The sequence below is a fragment of the Ceratotherium simum genome, chromosome 24 (genome assembly GCF_057802395.1).
Source record: "Ceratotherium simum simum isolate JZ-2026a chromosome 24, ASM5780239v1, whole genome shotgun sequence".
NCBI lineage: Eukaryota > Metazoa > Chordata > Mammalia > Perissodactyla > Rhinocerotidae > Ceratotherium > Ceratotherium simum.
Window position 1 is genome coordinate 22,779,821 of NC_141923.1, and position 25,250 is coordinate 22,805,070.

The window sequence follows — 25,250 nt, forward strand, 5'->3', positions numbered from 1 at the left end:
GCTACCCCCGTGCTGCTCGCAGCGACGCTTTCCGCTCCGCCCCGTGCCTGGACGGCCGGCCCCACTCGGCGCAGCGGGACAGGATCCGGGTTTCAGCGTCTGGGTCGCGGCCCCGGGGTGCAGCAGGGATGCGAGGCTGCGGCGCCGGGGGCGCGGGGCGCAGCTCCAGGCGGCGCCCGGCCCGTCTCCCCGCCCCGGCTGCCGGCTGCCCAATCAGGGCGCGGCTCGGGCGCGCGCGGCGGCCAATCAGGAGCGGCGGGAGCGGCGCCCGGAGCCCGCGGGCGCAGAGCGAGCCCGGAGTCGGGAGCTGGCGGCTGCACCGCGGCCGGGAGGGAGCGCGGCGGGAGCGCCGCGGCCGGGGTCTCCCGGACCAGCCCAGCCGGCTGTGCCGCGGCGACCTTCTGGCCGGCACTCGGGACCCTGCCGGCGGCGTCGCAGGTAACGGCGCCCCCGTCCCGCAGCGGGAGGGCGAGCGTGCCCCGCCGGAGGGGCCCGCAGGTGGAGCGGGCGGGGGGCGGGCCGGCCGCGAGGTCCTAGCGCCGCGGGTGCTGCCCCGAGCCGCTCGCGGCCCCCGCGCCTGCCTCGGCGGGAGCCCGGGGAGGCGCGACGTTTCCACAAGCCGCGGGCGTCCGAGAGTGGGAAGGGGGAGGTGAGTCCGCGTCGGGCGGGCGGGGCTGGGGTGGGAGAAGACACCTGCGACCCCCGCACCCATGCATAGACACTGCCAACGGGTGTCTTCCCCTTGATCTGGGTCCCCGGGACGTCTTCATTGGCCCGAGTGGGAGCGGGCAACAGGTGTCCCTGGGGACGGCGCCTTTCCCCCCATACCTGAAATCGGGGCTTTGGCGTCCTGCCCCACCTTCGGGGTGTCCGGAGACAGGACTCCAGCCTGGCCTCTCAGGCGCGCTGCCCGCTGGACAGCGCTCAGAGGCGGCCTGCACCCGGCGGACCCGGGCTTTGGATGGAGTTGCAAATGCGCGTTGCCAAGCAATTTGCTGGACGCCCGCCTCTCGCCGGGATGGAGAGAGTTGAAGTGTGTGTGTGTGTGTGTGTGTGTGTGTGGTGCAGCCCCTACTGAAAGGAGCTGCCTGAGGGCTGTGAGTGAATCATTAACTGTGGTCTTGTGCAGCACCGGCCACTGCCTGTCTCTCTCTCTCTCAGGCAGGTCCTTCATGCTCTCTGCGCCTCACTCTCCTCATCTGGAGTGTGGCGATAATGCTTTTTACCTGCCTGTTAGCGTTGTTTTGAGGATTAAATGAGCCAATGCCTGAAAAACACCGAGACAGCGCTAAGTGCTCAATAAAGGCTGGCTCTTATTATTTACTCTACGGAGTGGGAGGTCTTTTAAAGGGTAAATCAGACGTGTCCAAACTGGCCCAGCAACCATTTGGAGCTCTGAACAGCTTTCTACACTTCAAAGGAAATACTATTATTAATGTTACTGATGGTGTCATTTGAAGGTAATATATCCTTTGAAGGCTAAAAACCTGCTCCATTGGCATAGTGAGAGATAATGGATTCCAACTCATAGCTGAGAAAAGCTTTGTAACCCTTGAAAAAATTGGTATGAATGTTGTTTGAAAAGAATATCGTGGTACTTTGTTGAATGCTTGTCTTTCATTAGTATGGCTGATTTGGGGGGAAATATTGGAAGGTTCTTATACCGTCTACTCCTCCCTTAAACAAACAAGTAAAGTTTAAAAAGTGAGAGAGAAAAAAGGAAAAAAACAAAAACTCAACCACACAACAAAATGCCAGCAGCTCGTGGAAACCTAAAATTGCAGTTCCCACTTTAAGCGGTTTTTCCTGTGTCTGACCTGGGTGGTCTGGTTCAATTCTTTGCCACTGTGTCACTTTTCTTGTTTAATCTGAAGAGTCCAATAAACATTTGGCCCCATTCAGTTTTCTTTTTGAAATCTAAATAAAATACCATATGTAGCAGACCTGCTTGGAGTTCTGAACCATCTGCTACTTACCTCGTACCTTGTGACAAACCCAAAAGGACCTTCCCGAAGGTTGTATAGGGCGACGTCAGCAGGAATCTGTCTGTCTTTTCACACTACACTACCCCCATAGCTTGGGACGTGGGAAAAGTGCACAGAGCAAATGCCCTAGTTCTCCTAGGGTCTCCAAGTGCATTTGCCAGGAGCCTTAGAATAAGTGCATCCACTTAGAGAAAGTGATTATCTTCTCAGGGGGTAAGAAGCCCACTTCCAGATGCAAATCTTTCAAGTGTCAAATTAACTCAGCAGCCCTTTCAGTTGTTGATAAGGAGACTTACTCTCTCCACCAGAGTGGGAGGGTCTGGAAGCTTCCTGCTGGAGGAGGGAGAAAGGCATGTGGGGCAGGGGAAAGATGGCTGAGTTCAGAGCCAGATCCATACCTGGTGAGAGCTCTGTCCCTGTGGCTGATGGTTGGGAAACTTCAACAAATTGCTGTGTTTTTCTGAGCCAAAGTCTCTCTGTAAAATGAAGACTCAAAAAAAGTTTTTTTAGAGGTGTTGTTCTGAGGGTGGTGCTAATGAATGGAAAGCCCCTAGCACAGTTCCAGGGACATAGTTACAGATCTGTAACATCCAGAGGAGGTCCAGAAGGTGGGAGTGATCAGTTATACCTGGGAAAGAAAAAAGACTTGATTGAGGGGATACCACTTGAGCTGAGTGTAGAATGATGAGCAAGTCTCTTGTGCAGACAGGCTTTAGGTGGGTTTGCAAGAAAGGTAGAGCAGAGGGGAGAAGACATTCCAGAGGATCTGGGAGATCAAAAGTGCTATAATAGTCATCGTAGGCAAAATAACCCCCGAATCTCAGTGGCTTCCAGCCACCAAGATTTATTTCTCATGTATGCTGTGTGTCCAGTGTAGGTTGCTTTTGCTTCTGCTCCTCATCTGTCTTCATTCTGGGACCCACTAAGGCTTGAGAAACAACCTCTTTCTGGGACAAGACTGATCTCATTTATGGGAAAGGGAAAAAAGAGAACATGACAGAAGAAAACTATGGCACTTAACGTCTGCTTAGAAGTAGCAGAGGTCACTTCAGCTCTCGTGCTGTTGGCGGGGGGGGGGGGTAAGTCACGTGGCCAAACGTTATATCAGTAGTGTGGAGAGGTATAAGCCTCCTAAAGGCAGTGAGGTATGGCCAAGTAGGAGGGAAGGTGCAGAAGGAAACAAGGCCAGGGAGGCGTCCCAGAGGCAGATGATGAAGAGCCCTGGGTCGTGTGTCAGGGAAGTTGAACCTTATCCTATGGGCAAGGAGCAGCCACTGAAGGATTTTAAGTGGGGTTTGACACGGTTGGTCAGATTTTCAGGCCGAGCACACATCCCTAGTGGCAATGTGGGGAGATTGAAATAGATGAGACTAAGGCAAGAGATGATGGGGGTCTGAACTAATAGAGCAGCCGCAAATCTCTCTCTCTCACTGTCACGTGACTTGAGATTCCACTACTAGAAAATGATTCACTAGGCACTTGAGTGACTTGTCTTTTTTCTGTCTTCTCCCAAAATGCACAGACTCTCTCATCTTAAAGTTATCGTTTTTTAATACGTAAAGCAGTGGTTCTCAAACTTCAGTGTGCATCAGAATTACCTGGAGGGCTTGAGGAAGCACAGATTTCTGGGCCCCACCGCCAGAGTTTCTGAATCAGTAAGTCTGGGGTGGGCCTGGGAATTAGCATTTCTGACAAGTGCTCAGGTGATGCTGATGCTGCCGGTCCAAAGACCACACTTGGAAAACCACTGAACTAAAGGGTGAAATTAAGACATGGTGGAGGGGAAGAACTAAATAGAAGGGCCTAAGGGAAGGAGGGAAAAGTCTGGAAGGTCCAAGCATTCTCCCTGTGGCAGTTTTGCTGAAAGCTGACTCTGGCCATGAGCAGTGGGGTCTGGAAGAGAGACTGGAAGAGTCTCTAGGTTTATATTAAATTACAGATGTAATTCTCATAGTGAGGAAATGAAAAATATCCCGGATTCACACAAGTGAGAAGCATACAAGTGCTGCTTTATCCCCTCCCTCTCTAATTCTGCCCTGACTCCCCATCCTGTCATTGAGCACATACCCTTTTGCCTCGCTCCAGACCTCTCCTCAAGCCTGTCAGTGTATTCCAGTCCTGATCCATCACACTTCTTGTCATCCCAGTTTTAAATTGTTCTGGAGCTGGGTTTGCTCACTGGGTGGACATTGGCTGAATTTTAAAGTAGTCAGACCAAGAAATTTCTCACCTCATTTGAGGTCACCTTCATGCATAAACATCTGTACCATGTGATCATGCAAATTGTGATCAAGCCCCCCCTCCCCCAAGATAAACAACTCCCTGAGAACCCAAGATCGCCCATGGTGTGGCTTTATTAATGGGTGGAGCAAGTCGCAACAATTCCTTAACGGTGACTCACCGCTCCTGTCATGAGAGAACATTCCAAGAATGGACGTTAAGGAGAAAATATGTTGGCATGTACAACATGACACAAGAAATGAAACATAGGGTTTGTTTTCTTTTACTGTATTTTTCTCAATCCTGGATATGGCAAAAGTTTGAACTCTACCAGGGTCCAGATAATCAGTGATATGCCTGCATAACAGACACCATGTGAATGCATGACATATTTTCAAGGTCAACATTTTGAGTGCTGGCTAGCAGGTTGCAATATTTGTTTCAAGGTGAGATGAGTGTAAAACGGTCCATTGGAGCGTGGAAGAATATACTAGAAATTCTATACGTATTAAATTTGTATAAAATAAGTGTCATGGTGGCCCAAGCTATAAAATGAAGTGAGTGAGATTTGAAAAGTCTCTTTTCCTAATTGAGATTTGACATACAAATGACACCTGGAAGGTGTGTTTTCTGAAACAGGAGAATTCCCTAGGATTCTGCGTACCTTGAGAGGTGGATGAGAAAGCTCAGAACCGTAACCCCTGTCTAGGAGGCCTGAGGCCAACTCTGTTAGTCAGATCTGTCTGTTTCCCTCTCCACGTAATTTTGGAAAGCCAGCTGTTTCCCTTTGTCCTGCAGGCTTGACCTTAGTACTAGCTTCGCTTGGTCAACTCTCCAGTGAACTACCACAGTTTCCTCAATTTCGGGTCCCCAGGAAAGTTGGTCTAAAGTTTCAAAAGACGCAGCAAACAAAACCCTAGACATGAGTGAGAGCCAGTGAGGGAAGGGACACTTAACTAGCCAGGAGGGATTTAAAACACTGAACATATTCATTAGAAAGTATTACTATTTCCCATTGGATCACATTTATCCAGTAATTTGATATTTAAGAAATGTACATATCAAATCACTAGAAAAATACTATCCTCTCTATATATTTATATTGAATAAATGTATCATATATATATTTTTACATCTCTAGCAATTTCAGGAGGTAGGTTTCTAGTGTTATTGCTGTCTTTCTGAAATACGATAGCTAAGAAACAGTTGGCCAAAATTTTATAGAGAGATAATAGAAGGGCAAGATTGAAAACTTAAAGTCCTTTGAATTTTTTGTTGATTGTGTATAATTTTGTTCATTGTGTACCCCAGCTGGCCCCATACTAACTTAGACTTGTGCCCTGAGGTGGCCTCACTAACAGGCAAGAGATGGTCAGTGTTCTTTGTGATATTCAGTCACAGTGAGTGTGAAGCTACTTTGCAGATTGCTAATGGCCTGGTAAAATCTTTGGAAGGTAGCTTCATGCAAATGGCATTGAGTATCTTCTGGGTGCAAGGCTCTGAAGAAAATGTTATGAGGAATTCAGAGAATTGTAACACTTAGTCTTCTGACACAGCCTCTAGTCTTAGAGAGAAAGGGCATCATATTTATGCAAAATTAATAATAGTTAAACAACAATGAAGGCAACAGTGTGCACATAATCAAAGGGGGCATCAAGTGCTGTGAATTCAGAGATGGGGAATCTCTGTGAGGTTGTGCTGGGCTGGGAAGGTTCAGGGAGGAGCAGTTGCACTGGACAGGAGGTAGAAGTAGGATTGAGGTGGGAGTATCGGGTTTTAGGGCATGGACCTAAGTGAACTGTGGTCTGATAGTCAGCACAGGCTGTTCCAGGTCTGTGGCCAGACTCTCGTATTTGGAGTGAAGGGATGAAATAGGAGAGGAGAAGGGAAGTCTGAGCTAGATGAGTTCTTAACGTCTTCCTTTCTTGACTGCCATCTGACCATCTGATCTGAATATTCTGATGGCTTGCATCACCTCCTGACGAATTAGGTGATTCATTAGCAGATGAGTAACGACTCTAATTTGACCTTCTTACCACGTTCATTTTATTAATAGGAAAGCACTTTGGAGCTAAGGATATCAAAGCTCTTTATAAATAAAATCTAATCCCATCATAAACTCTGTCAAACTGGCAGACAGTCAATCTCTCTCCACTTGCAAAATGACCTGGGAAGGTCAAGTGACTTGTTTAAAGTCATGCAGGAGTCCCCTGGCACTTCTGCGTTCCCTCTTCCCACCTCCCTTGATGTTTGTTGCTGTCCAGCTTAAGTTGCTTCACAGATCTCCATAGGGATGGTGGCACTAAGAACTTGGGGCCTCCTGTCATCTAGTTAGGATGTTCTCCATCTACTATTAGTTGATGGCCTCCATGGGCCCTCAACTGTAGCCCCAAAAGGTCCTCATTAATTTTAATTTGGGAGATAATTACACCCTTCTCTTTCAGGCTTAACCCAGGCTTTCATTGAAAGAGAGACCATTTTAGTGCTGTGGGTCTGTGCACACATGCTATCTGAATGAAATGCCATTCTCAGCACTTTTCATGCCAAGTGCCAACCAAATGCCCAGTGTAGCAGGACTATCAGTGGCTTTCAGTCTGCCTGAACTTTGAAGTGAGACACCAGACCCTCACCAGCTTGGTAGAATCACTCCATTGGCTGCCATTTGAAGTTAGCTAATTGCTTTAAAAAAAAAGTGAGATGCTTTTAAATGAAAACAGATTTTATTTCTGTTTGCTTAAAAACTGAATATGTTTGTCTGTCTTTCCTGACTTTTTTGTGTGTGTGGGTGAGGAAGATTGGCCCTGAGCTAACATCTGTTGCCAATCTTCCTCTTTTTGCTTGACGAAGATTGTCCCTGAGCTAACATCCGTGCCAGTCCTCCTCTATTTTGTATATGGGACCACCACAGGGCTTGATGAGTCATGTGTAGCACCGTGCCAGGGATCTGAACCTGCAAACTCCAGGCCACCAAAGCTGAGAGTGCGAACTTAACCACTACGCCACCGGGCCAGCCCCCTGACTTAAGTTTTCACAAGAGAAAAATTATAATGCCGTGGTTAAGTGGCTAAGGCTGGGGCAATCCGTAGACAGTGAGCTTATTCAGTTATATGTTGTTATCTATTGTGTGAACCTAGAGCTGTCAAAAATACAGTTTTACTTGTGTATTTTCCTGCCCTTGTGGGAAAATTAATAAAATATTAATAATAATATTAGTAAAATATTAATTTTTCTACATCACTCCTTGTCCTTATGTTTCCTTCCACTTTAGACTCTGAACAGTTGAAGAGTATGAAAAACTTTTATTACTGAAATGATCAAAATCACTATCAATAGCTATCAATCATTCAGTTTTACTATGTTCCAGATCCTCTGTTAGCGGTTGACACCACATTATCTCACTTCATTTCTACCTCAACCCCGTGAGGCCAGGGAATAGTGGTATCTCATTTTACAGATGAGACAAACGGAGGCTGGGGCTAAGTCGTGTGTCAAAGGTTGTGTAGACCTGAGCTTTGAACCCCTCTTGTAGTCTCTTAGCTCTAGAAGCTGTGCCCTTAGTCACCACTGTATCTGGAAACAAAGAGAACAGTGCTCGAAAGAGTTAACAGGGGCTATCTGTCCACTGTGGCCGCACCCACAGAGATCCTGGTCGGATCTCTGTTGTGTCGGAAACACTGTCCGTGTTTTCGCTCTGTCAGTTCCCATTGTCAGCAGAGCTCTTGAAGCACACTTCCTTCTCTTCTTTCCCCTACTTCTTCCTTTTTAATATTTTTGTTATCAAGTAACATCTACAAAGGGGGTGAGGTGAGGGGTGGGGATCTATTTGAGTGAGTTCAGCACGTCTCTCAGTCACTCCCCATCAGCCTAATTGGCACAGGTGGGTGGTGCCCCCGGCAGCAGCGCCTCCAGCTGCGCCATCCGTCACACTCTGGGCCCTGGGGCTCACATGCTCTGCTGTTGGTTGGCTTTCAGTTCTTGATCCCTGAGCAGCCCTTGGGGGAGCAGTTCCAAGGAGTCAGAGTCATTTGCCGTCACGTATTAGACTTGGTGGTCACAGCACAGTGCTCCTGGGACAGGGGCTTTGATCCCTTGTCATTGGGTTGCCTCTTTCCCATGAAGAGGATGGAGAATGTATGGCCAGTCCTGGCCGGGCACTTGGCAGAGGTGGGTCCCGGCCATGAGAAAGCCAGATAAGAGTGTGGATTCGTTTATGCACTTACAGGGGGAAAAAGTATGTCTCATGGATGGAGCATGGTGAAGTGGTTACGAGCATGGACTCCAGAGCCAGACTGTCTAGGTTTGAATTGTGTGGTCTCGGGCATCATCCCTGTGCTTCAGTTTCCTTATCTAAATAAATGGGATAATAATAGTACCTACTTCATAGAGTTCTTATGAGGATTACATGAGTTATTTAATTAAATGAGTTGTCAAGCACTTTGAGATCAATGTCTGGGAGAGGGGAAGTGGTATATAAGTCTTTATCAGATAGCACATAAAGATAAAGTGACAGGTGAACATCATCGTATGTAGGTAGACAGTGCTATGAGAGATGAAGCTCGCCTAACTGCATTAGTAGAGGTACTCACATTGAGTTACATGCAAATGAAATCTTATTAAATGTACTAGGGGAGTTTGCCATTTTGAAGAATCATATGAGAAATATATTGTAAAGGGCCTTTTGTAAACTGAACATGAGAGAAACAGTGTAAGAAGAAGAGGGAAGTCCAGGATGACTTGATATTTTGGACGGGGCCTCCTGGAAAGATAGAGCTGCCACCATCTTGGCTGGGGAAGCCTTCTGGGGAAGTAGTTTTAGGGGAGGGAGAGCAGTTGTTCAATTTTGGATATGTTAAGTTTGAGAGGCCTGTTGGACGTTGTAGTGAAGGTGCTCGGTGGGCATCAGCGGAGTCAAGTGAGAAGTCAGGGCAGGAAACATCTCTGTGGTGGTCCCTGGCTATAGGTGGGATCTAAGGCCTTGAGGAAATGAAAGTAGCCTGAGAAGAGGAGGAGTCCTAGGGCTGAACCAGGGGGCATTCCAGCTCCAGTGGAAAAGTGAAGCTGGCTCTCGTTTTCTAGTTTGTTCTTTTCTTTGCTTCTCCAGTGTAAAATGAAGTGTGGACCTGTTTGATGCTGGTGTTTTCTTCGGATAGTTCATCCTTTGGGTTCTGTCATGCTTGGACTTCAGGGTCAATAGATGAAGGTCAGATACCATTTGACCTCTTCCTAGCCTTGTGCCCTTGGGCATGCCACTTACTCTCTGAGACTTGGTTTCCTTATCTTGAGATGGGAACTGGTAAAAATGCCCCTCTCAGAGGTTTGAGGGCTCAGTAGTACACGAGTATTAATGCTATGAAACTGTTAATCGCTTTGTCACTGTAAAATTCTCACTGTTCGTGCCAGCGTGTAAGAAGTGAGGAGCAGTGACAGCTCACGCATTTTTAAAGCCCTTTGAATTTTCCCTGAACTGAAAACCACATTTTAATTTAACCCATACCACTAGTATTTTCCTTCTTTTTATTAAAAATAAAAAGAGAGAGGTCAAGGAGACACTGCAATAAATTCCACACACGTCAGCCACTTATGCTTCCTCTGTAATTGAAACACTACAGCCAAAGATCAAGTCTGGCCTGTGTATGTGGCAATTGGTACATGAATCACAGTGCACAAGCATTCAGAGACCTGAAAACTAAAGTTCGGAAAAAATGGATATCCCTGGCAATGACAGTCTTTCAATATTATATACACTAACCTTGTGTATGCTTTTTATACTCTGAGCCAGCTAAGAAGGTTCTCACTCTTTTCTAACAAACTGATCCTCCCTACTATTTTACATTCAAGTTTTAGACTCAGTTGGAAAATGCATGTAAGACACTTGATTCCACTCACCAAATATGATTCTGAATCTGTTTCTTTTTTTTGGGGGGGGGAGGAAGATTAGCCCTGAGCTAACATCTGTTGCCGATCCTCCTCTTTTTGCTGAGCTAACATCTGTGCCCATATTGCTCCATTTTATGTGGGACACCTGCAACAGCATGGCTTGATGAGCGGTGTGTAGATCTGTGCCCGGGATCCAAACCTGCGAACCTCAGGCCGACGAAGCTGAGCACTTGAACTTAACTACTACCACCGGGCTGGCCCCCGAATCTTTTTTTTTTTTTTTTAAAGTCTCACTCTCAAAGCTAAATAAGAGTCTAGATATATGGAGAATCAAATTCTGAAGTCTTGCCTCTCAATTCTCTAATTAGTATGTCTGCTGTGTTTGCATTTGTGGTTTATATGCTTTGAATTTGTGGCTTTTCTGTTTTACAAGAGTTACTGCCAGTGAGACCTCTTCCAAAAGAAATAGTACTAGTGGTGGCGGGACCAAATCTCTGTAACGGTGTGGTTGGTTTCTAAATCCCTGCTAGAATTTTTGAGAAACCTTCTCCAGATGGAGGTGGGTGGTGTGGGGACTGAAAGAAAACATTAGAAATATCAAAGCAGAAAAATTAATAAGAAATAGCTTCCAGTGATTAAATTTTTCTTTCTGATCTTTCAGGTTGAGGAAGTAAAGAGAATAGGCATAAACTGTGGGAAATTTCCATCAACTTGGAAAAAACAATAGAATAAAGAATTGTTAGCCACGAGGTGAGAGCCCAAGGAGTCACAAGGTCAAGGGATCCTGTCCCATTTGTCTGTGGTGACAGCGTCTCCCCCTCAAAAGGAACGCCTCCCCCTTAAACAATAGAAGTGTCCCTGGGAAGCTGAAAGGGGGTATGCAAAGGGAATTTTTAGAAATCAAATCATTTCAGAATACTTTTCTATATTTTCCAAATTTCCTTTGTGAGCGTGTATTTGTTTTATTATATATATATAAATTAGAAAAATATATATAGAAAAAATATGTATTTATATATAAAATAGAAAAATTAAAAGGAGGGAATACACTAGGATTGTGGAGGTGGGTGACTTGTCACCATTTAAAGGTGCTGAGTTGCTCACGTATTATATTGTGAGGATTATTTTGTCCTACAAATGGTAACACTTTGTAATATAGCTGCTCTCTAAATTTACAATCTGTAAAAAAGTACAGGGTGTCAACAGTGCATGTCACCCATCAAAACCCAAGACCCCGCTCTACCAAAACACAGCCAGCCCTCAATCAACAGATATTTATTTGACTCTCACACTGTGCCAAGCCCACCCAGTGTGTCCCCGTTCCTGGAGCTGTCCTTGGCAGTTGGAGACACCCACGTGCCCCTGCCTTCAGTCAGCAGCCATGAACTTGGGCTGTTTCTCGTTTGGGAGAGGCCTGTTTCACAAGGATACCGTCCTAATCAGCCCAGCCTCACTGCAGCTGCAGCCGGGAGGCCCACCGCTGCAGCCTGAGCTCAAGTGTTTGTCTGGATTGTTTTGGTTTTATGCCCGTGTGTCTGCTTTGTTGGGGGAGAGTGGGGGGGGGGATTCTTAGAAAAGGGAAGGAGGGAGATATCCTCCGCATTACTGAAAAGGAAATAAGGAGTTATCAGTTCAGGGTCAGGAGAAGCCACAGTGCCTGGCTTCCTTCGGCTGTGCTCCTCTGGGATGATTTTGTTTTGTTTTGAAAGGTCTGAAAGTGATGTGAGCTAGATAAATTGTTCTAGGGTGGAGCTTGTAACAGGGAGTCCGGAGGGGATTCATGGAGGGACTTTGAGAAAGATGTCTGTGAAGCCCCTAAAATGTTGCGTGTGTGTGTATTTTCCCAGAGACAGGGGTCTCTGGCTTAAATTATATCTCGAAGAGATCCAGAGATCCATACCTTTTTTTAAAAAGGTTAAGAACTGGTTCTAGTGGGAGGCATTCGAGTTTGGCTTGTATATCTTGGCCTTGGCCCTAACTAGAGAACTCTTGCTGATGGACGATGTGTATGTAGTGGAAGTATCAGTACAAATGTGTAAAACATCTTGGGTGCACCCACAGAAGCCCATGCTGCAGAAAGGTAAAGAAAGTTTCATTTCTTCAAGTGCTGGAAAGCTAGAAATCCAGAAATACACAACCCCCACAGTTCTGTCTGATGCTTCCTATTCTCACTCTTGTCCTTGAGCCTATGCAGAGCTCCGTGAACTCGATATAACCTGAAGGGTTCAGTAGTTGAAGTGAACACTAATGTCTCTTTTACCTGGTTTTCCTTTGGGTTCTAAGTGAACCAGGTTGATTTTCCCTACAATGGAAGGTTGAGTTTGGCCCAGGCCTCCATGATGGTGCCAGAAGAAGGCATTTATAGTGAACTCCCGGGTGGCTGTTTATCCTGTGCCCAACTTGTAAGTGTTGGCTTTCCCACCGTTGTTTCTTGTTTTTCTTCATATTATACATTCGCTCTGGGTAACCTAATCCAAACTTGTGGCTACCGATGACTTGTCAATCTGTATTGTCAACACTCATCTCTCTTCTGAGCTCGTGACCAGTCTATTTAACAGGCTCTATAGACATGTCCCATAGGCCCATCAAACTCACTGGGTCTAACTGAACTCATCATATCCATACTAACCATATTCCTACCTCAACCATTCTTCCCCCTGAAGTCCTTATCTTGGTGAATGGCACAAAAATCTATCCAGTTTTCCAAGGATCTTTTTTTATCCACCTACCACGACACTACTCCCTCAATCTAAATGAGCCCTAATTAACTTTATCCCCACGTCTTGATGATCTTACATCTTAAATGGCTCATAAAAAAGTCCTTCCTCTTTATCCTTCATCTTGCAATGCCTAATCACTTCCCACCCTCCAGTCCACCTTCCTCGTTGCTTCCAGAGTGAGCTTTCTAAAATACATTTGAATCTTGTCATTTACTCATTTAAAATTGTTTAATTGATCTCCATTGCCTTTATGGAAAAACGCAACCTTCTTGGTATGGCCTACAAGGCCCTGTCTGACCTGACTCCTGATCTTTCCAGCCTCTGGTCTTACTACTCTCCTTCTGGCTCATTGCTTCAGTCAAACCGAATTACCTACAGTTCAGAAAATACAACATGTTTCATTCATCTCCTAGACTGTGTGAACATATTACATTTTATTACAATTGTTTTGAGTGTGGGCCTTATAAAAAATTATTACACTTCAAGGTTCTAAGTCATGTACAAAACAGACATCCTCATTCCAGCTCTGCATTACCTCATCCCTGCCTCTCGCCTCGTTCCTAACGCTAACCCTGAATCTCAGCCCATTTCTGAACTTGAACCTTATTTCTTAGCCCGGTTGTCCCCTCACACCGTGTCTTACTCTTATCTCCAGATCCCACTCCATCTCTGGTACCTACTCCAGGGTTGGGGTCAGTGATGAGAGATGTTCAGGAATGGGATTAGGTAGCGGGGAGGTCTGGGGATGAATGGAAGATTCAAGGATGCCTGTTGCACACACTTTTTGGTAACAAACAGTGGTTTTGCATGTTAACACAACGGTCTGAACATGGCTAAGTAAAATGGCACCCTCTAATTGACCATATTGTATTGTCCTGTTTTGTTCTTACGGATGCCATACTGCCAACTTGGAATGTCCTTTTTCTCTGTCCCCAACTAATTTCTGTTCATGTTTCAAGCCCCTGCCCAGGTATCACCTTCCCTCAGTTATTCTTCACTGACCCCAAGATTGGGCAAGTACTACTCCTCTGTGTGCTCGTGGCGCTGTTGGGTTCTCTGAGGGTAGCCCTTATCATGCTTGTCTTTTATTTGCCTGTCTCCCTCTCCAAGGCAGGGTCTGGGTCTTAGTCCTCTCCCTATCCCTGGAATTTCACTAGAATGTGCCTAGGAATAGGAGTTGCTGGATAAATGCTATTGAGTGAATGAAGAAATGAATAAATGAATGGATGATGTCCTGTGAAAGTCAGAAGTCTAAGAACCTGCAGAAGCTCAATGAGCACAAATAGCCCCGAGTCCAAAAAGACCTAATAGACCATCTGTCTTATTTTCTGCATATGTGGGATTGTATACAAGCATTGACTCCTATCTAAGTTTAGCCTTCCTGTATTGGCTACCTCTTAGGCACCACCTCAGATCTTCTCAGCCCCACCTGTCTCTGGGCTGCTGTCGTGACCAGCTCTGCTGGGCTCTACCATTCTGCCATCCAAGGCCATGCTGAGGTTCTTTCCACCACTTCTGGACTCATAAGTGCCACACTTCAGGTTGTGGCATCTGGCTTCCCCATCTGCTGTTGAAGGGGCCAGATGATACACCCCAAAAGCGTAAGGAAGTCGGGTCACCATGGAGTGAACTTTGACCAATGGGAAAAAAGGAACAGAGAGGAGCTGGAAGATACATTCCCTCTCCTAGCACCACTTCCTCCAATGGAAGCTTTTGAGAAGCTGCAGTTCCTCACAGGCCTCTCTGTGGATGTCCCATATAACCGAGCAAGAAGCTATGTTCCTTATGAAGCCATGGCCAGTCCCACTCCATCTTATATTTGCTTTTGCTGCCTCATTACTCTTCTTCTCTCACTCTAGCTTCCCTGGGAAAGCTATAAAGCATTGGCGTAGAAGCTTGGCTTCAGGGTTATTTAAGGAACCCAGCTGAAGACACATTCAAACCTACCACCGTTTCTCTAGAGAAATAGGGACCAGTGAAGGTAGAAGAGGGAGAAACATCACAGATCAGGCAGTCTCTCGTGTATGGATCTGGTAGGGCTTAGCTGGGAGTCTGAGCCTTCAGTGATGCGTCCCTTGTCCTTCCTTGGCTGTGTAGCATTGGCCACCCTCATTTAGGGGAACCGATCAGATGGATCCGTTAGTAGACAAAGACCCATCATTTGGAACCTGTGATCTGGTCCCTGTGTGGGCTGTATATTTGTTCCATGATTTCCTATTTTTAAAAATCTTTTCTAATTAAAAAAAACAAACGTCAGTGATGTAATGGAATATTATATTGAGGATGTGAAAGTCGCTCCTTATGAGGATCTGTGATATATTTTGGGTTTAAATCCTAGCTCCACCACTTACTGCTTGTGTGACCTTGAGAAAGTTAGCTGACCCAAGCCTCAGTTTCCTCACCTGGAAAATAGACATTCACAGTAGCACCTTAGATGAGATAATGCGTGTAAGGCCCTCAGCACAGTTCCTTACAGAGTAAGCAGCCAAAAGATATTTGCTATAGTTATTATTTTTCTCTTTTTAAAGTACAATCTGAGAATGATAGAGTATTAATCTCTATATAGAAAACAAATTTAAGGTGAGATTTTATAGTCCTTAGAGGTTTTATTGGTTTTTCAAGAGGTGTTTTGTTGGTAAATCTCAGGCCCAGTTTTAGTCTTTCTAAAACAAGGTGGAAAGGCATGCTAAAAAGTTTCCATGCAAGTAGTGTTTACCTGCTAGGTATTTTGTTGGAGTACTAGATGCTTGTAGTTTGGATTAATAATGTGCATGCTGCTAACTTTTTTTTTTTTACAAAACTGTATTAAGAGTCATTAAACTTTAAACTGCAATCATGGCTTATTATTAACTCCTTGCAGTCGGGCTTCCAGTCCAGCTGCTTTACTGTATCCCACAAATGCTCGTTCCTTTCTGCGAGAAAGGGCATGGACCACCCTCAAGGAGCTAACCCTCCAGCTAACTTTCCTAAGGGTCATCAGTGACTATCCGAGCCCCCGTAATGTCTCTCTACAGCATTTGACACTAGAGAAACCTACCTTCTTGAAAATTTTGTCTTGCCTTCTGTGACCCTAGAGGCCTCTGTTTTTTCTCTTTTTCTCTACCCACCTGGCTCTGTCACTTTGGGGGCCCCTTTGTTCCTTCTCACCTCCGCCCCTTCCCCATATGTAGGCATGCTCCAAGAATCGCCATCTTCCTTTGTCTATCTTTTTACTTCCTCTGTTGATAACTTATTCATTCCCTTGGCTTCCTATATCATCTTTTTTTTTTTTTTTTTTGCATGACTCTAAAATCTAACTTTTTATCCCTAATTTTTCTCTAGGCCCCAAATGTGCATTTTCTGTATCCACCCTCCTTTTCATAATCCTTGAATCACAACATATCCCAAATTAAAACTCACTTCCCATCCCCACTCCCAATTAATTCCACACTCCTCATTTCCTTAGGATATTTACTGGGACCTTCTCTGCCCTCAATTCAGCAACCATTCTCCTAATCACCCCAGCTTAATTGCTTTTTCCTATCACTATTGTTTCTTTTATTGAATGAAGAATAACCCCAGGGATTCCTATGGCAATAGGCATTTACTTTCATCTTCTTTCCCAGTCAAGGTTTTCTCCTGAACATTAACATTTCCCTACTTTTTCTTAAGTGTGGACAGTGGGATAAGAGGGCGTGTGCTATTTCGGGGCTGCTGGGCTATACAGCTCCAGGGGCAGCGTTCAGATAAGGGGGCACAGTTCCCATTGCGTCTTATGTGAATGGCACCTCCCAGAGTTGTGCAAAACAGCGCTGTGAGAGTGTTAGGGTGTGGGGGATGGAGTGTTGGCGAAGGCTTCTGGGAGGGAGGGACACTGAAGACTGGAGTGGCAGGGAAAGAGTTAAGGGGAGTTGGCAGTTCATCCCAAGAGGAAAATTTCATTTCTACGAAAGAAAGAAGGATGGGGAAATAGTTTTTCTCTCTGTCATCTACCTGGGGAATAAAGTTCTGTGTTTTTCTAGACAAGTTTGCGCTGAGCTAACTTCATTGTGGAGCTACCCACCAAGCTTGAGATCTGTGGACCAGAGCTCTCTTTTCCTCTAATCCTTGTTATTCTTGGTATAGGGAGCACTGGCAGGAGCTTCTAAAATGAAGGCTCCGTGTTCCTGCAGCTGGACTGATAAATTGGGATAATCCCAGACTCTCTGGTCACCACCACACTCCTTCAGATATGGTTTCCATATGGACTGAAGAGGTTGGTGACAGCTCTGGTCACACTACTGCCCCCTATTTATTGAGACAGCCCAGCTGATTTGGACACACCAGCAGTGGGACACCTTGGCTGCTACCTATAAGGAGCAGTGTCCGCTGTTCGGGGACCCTTGGAGCACCCGTCCAGGCAGGTTGCTGCCTTCAGCGGCACAGGTTGTGCAATACACACTCCACGGACATTGCTCACATAGATGATCATGCAGGTGGGGTCCCAAAGTTGTCCAACGTGGTATCCCTGCCTCCGGTAGCTTCTCTCACTAGGCATTTCCAGGCCAACTAATGCTTTGCATCTAGCTGGCCAGGCTGTTTCCTGTGTCACACAGAAGTTCACACCACTACTTCCTTGTTTTCCCCAAATTTCTAAGATCTCCCCCTTCTTTCCACTTTCACTTCCTGAATGCCATGACCACAGGAATGAGATCAGCATGTTGTTGCCTTGTTTCTTTGCCATGCTAACTCCTACTCATCCTTTATTAGGAGACATATTAATAGTAATAGATAACATTGATGGCGCATTTATTATTCACTGTGCTGAAAGTCTTACATGCAGCATCTTTTTGCATCCTTACAAGAAATTCTGAAACTATTAGGTGAAATTCAGGTTGACAAGTTTAGGAGACATTCCCATGATTACAGTTGACAGTGGGGGCTTGGCCTGCCTGATTGCAAAGCTTGTGTTCTGAATCAGTGTGCTGTTCATTTTCCTAGGACCCAGGTTCGATATAGCCTCTTCTGGGAAACCTCCCTGGGCTCCCCCACCCCACCCCATCCCTGTGACCTTTGATCGTCCTCCATAGTAACCCGTGCTGTCATTCAAGTTCAGGGCCTCATAGAGGTGGTGGGGAAAAACCTCTGTTCCTTCCTTTTTCTGAGGGTCCCAGTATATTAAAGATTGAAGGAGTTCCAAGAGAGGGTTAGAAAAATATTATGACCTTTTTTGTATATTTGCATTTAACCAAATTAAAACCTTTAATGTATGCCCATATACTTATAAACCCACAATGTAATATAATGTTGCTACACACAAGATAACTGTAGGAGTTATAAATGGTATTCACTGAACTCTCTATACAGAGTGATTTGGTAACGGGACATGAATTTAAGGTTGTAGAAGGCCCATCTTTCAATCCTTTCAGTGTATTCCTGTGACTAAATGTGAGCTTTCATTTTTAGTAATATTTGAAGTCCTCCATGAGGATGAAGCCATTGGCTAATTGGCCTTTCTCGATTCTATATTATTTATTTCTCCATCCCTACCGTCTAGCACAGAATCAGGGCTTGGCACATTGTAGGCTCTTAATCCGTGTTGGTTGGCTGAATGAATGAGTCAATGACTTGTCTGAGAACAGTCTCCGAAGTCAGAATGATTTTGGTTGGAATCCCAGCACTACCATGTACACTCATGAACTGCGTGATGACGTTTTGGTCACTGATGGACTACATATATGACAGTGATCTCATATGAATAGTACCATATAGCCTAGGTGCGTAGCAGGCTATACCATCCAGGTTTGTGTAAGTATACTCTGTGGTGTTCGCACAATGATGAAATCGCATAACGATGCATTTCTCAGAACATATCCCTGTTGTTAAGCGACACTTGACTGTTCTAGCTCTCTGACCTTGATCAAGTTACTTAACCTCTCTAGCTTCAGCTTTTGTCATCTCTGAAATGGTGATATTACTAACAGTACCTACTTCGGAAGGTTGGTGGGAGGAACAGAGGAGATGATGTGCCTCATCTATGGGATGACAAAGTGAGCCTGCACAGGCACAGTGCTTAGGACAAGGGCGAGGGAGGTAGGAGATCGGTCTGTGGGCATCACTGTTAATAAAGGGAGAGCCACTCCAGCTGCTTCCCTTCCCTGTGCCTTTGCCTCCCCCACCAGCCACAGAGGATTGGTAGCCCCGGGAGATCCCCAAAGCACCTGACCTTGTTCTCAAGGCCCTTACCCCTTTCCACATTCTGCTACTTGATAACAATGCTGTGCAGACCTTACTTTTTGAATAATGCTCTGCAGTCTACAGAGCACTCTCACCCACGTTATCTCATTTAATAATTATTCAGAATTGTAAAATTTCCTGTGGTTTCAGGAAATTCCTGCCCTTGTTATGACATGCCTGGTACCTGCCCCTCTCCTGTTGACAGGGTTATCACTCAGGATATTTGCTCCTGTGTTTACTGAGTTTATAGCAGCATTTTCATGTTTTTTTTTTTTTTTCCCCCCCCAAGCCTGGGATTCAAAGAATCTCATGGAGAAAAGCCCCATTCAAACTCTTTTCCTGTTTCCAAGTGGCCAGATATAGAGAGGCCTGCTTGGTCCAGGACCTCTGCCTCCTGCCTGCCCTTGTATTGAAGGCCAGAGCCTGGCAGCACTCCCTACCATGGGTTCCCTCCTCTTCTCTGTCCATTTGGAGTCACAGGGTCCTAGAACTTGGATGGAGCTTCACAGTATGCCTCCACACTGCCCAGTGTGTGAGAGCATTGCCACTCTCTTCTTTTGCCACCTATTTTCTGGAAGGCAGAATGTGGTGTAGTAGAAAGAGTGCAGAATTTAGAGTCAGGAGACTTGTGATCCTGTCCCAACTCGGGCATGGTTAGCTGTGTGACCTTAGACTAATCAAGTAATCTCGCTGAGCCAGTTCCCTTATCTATCAAGTGAGAGAAATATCTGCTTTACTTATCTCAGGGTTAATATAAAAATGAATTGGGATAATCCATGAACTTCTTTGCATCCTGGAAATATACACTAATTGTAATTTTTGGTAAATATTTGGTATAAAAATAAGAATATATTTCATTGATTCTAAGAAATATATGTAAATATATACATATTTTTAAATATTTTATAATCTCTGAAATTAGATGCATTTTACAATCTATGGCATCTTAGTGTCAGTGAAATATAATAATAATATTTTGTTAAGGTTCTTGGAAAGTCTTAGGGTTATGCCCAGGAAATATGGCCACCATTGGGACCCACAAGAGTCCTATAGACTCCTAGGATGCTGACAGTCTCATGATAGGGCATCCAGAGTGATAGACTCATGGCTCTAAAATGTAGATGAAAAGAAGTCACCCACATCAACTCTCTACTTTTTTTTTTGGTGAGGAAGATTGGCCCTGAGCTAACAACTATTACCAATCTTCCTCTTTTTGCTTGAGGAAGATTGTTGCTGAGCTAACATCCGCACCAGTCTTCCTCAATTTTGTATGTGGGGTGCTGCCACAGCATGGCTTGATGAGTGGTGTGTAGGTCTGAGACGGGGATCTGAACCTGTGAACCCCAGGCCACCGAAGCAGAGCACACGAACTTAACCACTACACCATCTGGCTGGCCCCAACTCTCTACTTTTGTACAGGCAAAATATTAGTATCCCTCTCCAGATATGAAGCTGAAGTAAGCCAAGATGAGTTTACCAAGATGGAGTGAGCCAGTACCTTCTAAAAGTTCAAGGTAATAGAAAGTGTTCTGCAACTTTAAATCTTGACCTCCTACCAAGGTCATTCACTGAATGTGACGCACTGTTCAAGTACCTAGGGATGTCATTCAGGGTCACTGCCTCAGGAATGCACCAAAGATCAGAGGCAGCCTGTTTTTTAAGCCAAGCATGACTTAGATCCTTGACTCTGAATGTGGAATCTGAATGATGGAATTGTTGGATAGCACAACCATCAGGATTGTTTATTTTGAAGAAAATCAAACAATAGAATATTTGTAATTATAACCTTGGGATATACATATATGTATGCATGTACGTATATGTGTATTTATTTATATGTATATGTGTATGTATTTATATATATGTGTGCATGTGTACACACGCGCGCGCACACACACACACACACACAGAAGTAATGTGACTTTAGAGGGGGCAAAAACAGACATCCAGGGATAGGAGATAATGGTGTGTGTGATAGAGAGAAATAGGGGGGAGTTAGTTTGTGGAGAATTGTGGATACTGACTATAGTTGAAATATGACATATGTTCCTTTTGGAGTTCTTTCTCATATAGGTTGACTTGAGGCTGGGATGTCCATTCTGTTCACCAATTTCAAATAGAAGCATGTTCAGTCTCTTTTTATTTTTGAAGAATGAAGTATTTAAATGAAAGAATGAAAGAAAAAATGGTGAAAAGATCGGAAGAGCAAACTACCAGGGCCACTCTGCTTTTCCCTTCCAGGAACATCAAGGCACCTGTTAATTAAAATGTGTGTGAGTGTATATGTGTGTGTGTGTGTGTGTGTGTCTGTTTTCCAGTGAACTCTGTTCATGTTCTGTTCCGTCACAAAGGAAAAGAATTTGCAAGAAGGAGGAAGAGAAGTAATGTTCCAAGTCCTTAATCTGATTTAGGTCTTTGTCATAGGGTAATCAGGCCTTCCAGCCTTCTGTTTATTCTGATAATTTATGAAGCAAGTAGCATGGTTACTTTAACTTCCTGATTAAACTTTTGTGATTTCCGTAGCCCACTGTGACAGGGCTTCAGAGTATAAAACCATGTTTGATATTATTTTGTATCATTGTACTGTGCACCATTCTGAGTGCATAGTAGATGCTCAGTAAGTTTGTTGATTCTTGTTTTAGAAGAAAGCTCTAAAGAAATACATAGAATCCATATAGTCTTATTTTTCCCCTTCTTCCTTTCTTCCTAGTTTTCTTTTTGACCTTCAGATGCTTGTCCTTGATCAGGAAAAAGCTGAGGCCTTACTTTGGGGTTTGGAATTGGCACTGGGATCTAGTTTAAGATGTTTCCATATAGATCCCAAACAGATGCCTGGATAGCATTTGCCAGTAGCCTCAAAACCCAACTAGTGGATGCAGAGATTTTCAAAGTAGCTGTCTAGTTGAATATGTGTGACAAAGAGATAGAAGAGGAAGATGGCTGAATTCTCAGATTTAAATAACCTCTATTGGATCACTAACCAAGCAAGAATTATGTTTTGGTATTATATAGCACAGGTAACCTAACAAAATAAAACGTTGTCCCAGCTCCGAAGAGATGGAATTAATCCACATGGCTATGTGAAACCGTCCTTTCCTTCTCATGTGATTTATAAAAGTTCTATAAAACTTCCAGTTAATATTTCCAGGACATCAGTGTAAAATCACCCTAATTTAGATGATATGAACTGGTCTCTTTTTCTTGTCTAAAAAATGAACACAAGTCAGAAAGGAACGTTTCAGGGGAGGTCTTCCAATTCTGCTTTTAACTTGTAACAAACTAGTCCTTCTGCAGTAAACAACCACACAGCTGGACAAAATGTATGAGGCAATTGTTTTCAAGTATCGGTCCAGAGAAAGCACAATATTTCGATCCTGAGGGAAGGAAAACTCATAAGGTGAGCCCGACGATCGCTGTGGCTCTTTTCCAGGAGAGAGTGTCTTGACTGCAGCTGGAGTCTATGATGAGCACAGCAGTTCTGCTGAGCTAAGGAAACAGAGATCAGAGTCTGGGGCAGTTGAAGCAGCTGGAATCTGCAAGGCAGGGCACTAGAGAGGAGAGAGTTGCATGGGGAAAGGGGGGACAGAACTGTGTCTGTGTGTACCCAGGGAATCCTTGGCTGAGCTGGTATGTACATGTACAGATTGAAACTGTATGAGGTTTACCAAAAGTGGCAGCTCTAGGGTTGAGAATGGGACAGAGGTATTAGAAGTCAAGCAATACTGAGGGACACTGGCGGTCCAGCCCAGCGACAGTCGAAAGACCTCCTTAACACCTTATTAACGTCCCAAGAATCCAGAAAAGACACAGAAAGTCTGTGTCTTAGGGATAAGATCTGTGCTTTCAAGCAGGGTTGGTAATTTTCTTTTTTTTAATAAAAGGCTGGGTAGTAATTATTTTAGGCCCTGTGAGCCATACGGCATCTGTCACAACTACTCAACTCTGCTGTTGTAGAGGAAAAGCAGCCGTGGACAATATGTAAATGAATGGGTGTGGTTTCGTTCCCATATAACCTTACTTACAAAAAAAAGCAGAGGGCCAGACTTGGGTCATGGCTGTAGTTTGCCAACCCCTGCTCTAAAATATGGCCTACTTTAAACCCACCCTAACAAAGCCTAAAACCAAGTGCTATCAAGACCTGCAAGGGAGATTGAGTTTTAAGTTGAATCCTGCAGTAGTTAGAGGGGCTTGGAAAACATCTTTGGCTTTTCACAAATCCATCCAACAAAGTGAAAGACCAAGCCTATGCAAGATCAAGGTGAGCAGGAGTTTGACTTCTAGCAAAAATCACCTCTGCAGAGGAAGGTCAAATCCAGAGTGTCTTCAGTATATCACCAACAATTATTAGGTATGCAAAGAAATAGGAAAATACTACCCATACTAAAAAAAATAGTCAATAGAAACTAATTCCCAAATGGCCCAGATATTGGATTTGGCGGACAAAGCCGTTAAAGCAGCTATTATAAAAATGTTCAAAGAACTAAAGGAAAATATTGTCATAATGAATGAATATATAGGGCATCTCAGCTGAGAAATAGAAACTATAAAAGAATCTAATGAGAATTTTAGAATGGAAAAGTTGAATAATTGAGATGAAAAATTCATAAGATGAGCTTAACAGGAGAATGAAGACAACAGAAGAAAGAGTCAATGAACTTGTAGACATATCAATAGGAGAAGAGATAGAGAAAGGGGCTGAAAAACATGTTTGAAGAAATAGTGGCTGAATTTTTCCAAATTTAATGAAAAAATTGACATACAGATTCAAGATACTACAGAAACTTCAAGTAGGATGAGTTATAAGAAAACCACATTTACGGGCCGGCCCCATGGCTTAGTGGTTAAGTGCACGCGCTCTGCTGCTGGCGGCCCGGGTTCGGATCCCGGGCGTGCACCGACGCACCGCTTCTCCGGCCATGCTGAGGCCGCGTCCCACATACAGCAACTAGAAGGATGTGCAGCTATGACATACAACTATCTACTGGGGCTTTGGGGAGAAAAAATAAATAAATAAAATCTTTAAAAAAAAAAAAAGAAAACCACATTTAAACATACCATATTGATGAAAACCCAAGATAAAATCTTGAAAGCACTTAGAGAAAAAAGATATAATAGCAGAATACAAATCACAGCCAGTTCCTCGTCACAAACAATAGAGACCAAAAGACGAAATAGTGAAGGAAAAAAAATTCAATGTCAAATTCTATCTAGTGAAAAATATCCTTCAAAACAGGGATGAAATAAAGAATTGTCTGCTTTAGAGCAATGCTGTCTGATAGAAATATAATGTAAGCCACAAGTGTTTTATTTTGAATTTTCTAATTGCCTCATTAAAAAAGTTAAAAGAAACAGGTGAAATTAATTTTAACAATATTTTATTTAACCTAATGTATCCAAAAGATTATTGTTTAACATATAATCAATATAAAAATTACTAAATAGATATTTTACATATTTTTATACTCTTCAAAATATGATGTGTATTTTATAGTTGAAGAACAATTCAGTTTGGACTAGCCACATTTCACTAGTTATCTGTGTCTAGTGGCTACTGTATTGGAATTGGATAGCACAATTTTAGATCAAAAAGAAAGGGGAATGAACATGTCGACCTATATCCAGATTATTTCTTTTTTTGTTGTTGTTGTTGTTGTGAGGAAGATCAGCCCTGAGCTAACATCCATGCCAATCCTCCTCTTTTTGCTGAGGAAGACTGGCTCTGAGCTAACATCTATTGCCAATCCTCCTCCTTTTTTTTTTTTTCCCCCAAAGCCCCAGTAGATACTTGTATGTCATAGTTGCACATCCTTCTAGTTGCTGTATGTGGGATGCCGCCTCAGCATGGCCTGAGAAGCGGTGCGTCGGTGCGCGCCCGGGATCTGAACCCGGGCCGCCAGTAGTGGAGTGCGCGCACTTAACCGCTAAGCCACGGACCGGCCCCCAGATTATCTCTTAAAGTATCTTATACATAGTGTTTAACCTTCCTAAAACATTTACCAGCTCAAAAGATCTGAAGAGTCTCCCTGCTGTGTGGTAAACAAGTTAATTTGTTCATTCATTCAACCATTTACTCAACAATCATTTACAAAATGCCAGATCCTGTTCTAAGAATTGGAGACAGCCACAAGAAAAAGATCCAGTCTCTTTCCTCAGGAAGCTCACAAGCTAATTGGCGTGATAGCCACATTAGCAAATGAGTTCATTATAGTATGAGAAATGAGTGTAGGTAAGATACTGTCAGCATACAGAAGAT

At 44.2% G+C, this 25,250-nt stretch overlaps 1 protein-coding gene across 2 annotated transcripts in view; it reads left to right on the top strand.

The window, feature by feature from the left end:
* Positions 1–312: 312 nt before the first annotated feature.
* STON2 (stonin 2) overlaps positions 313–25,250 on the top strand; it is a 137,857-nt gene continuing 112,919 nt past the window's right edge. For both annotated transcript variants that reach the window (XM_087448093.1, XM_087448094.1), the window contains exon 1: positions 313–438. The gene's annotated coding sequence lies outside the window, so the exon portion shown is untranslated. The remainder of the gene's footprint in view (positions 439–25,250) is intronic.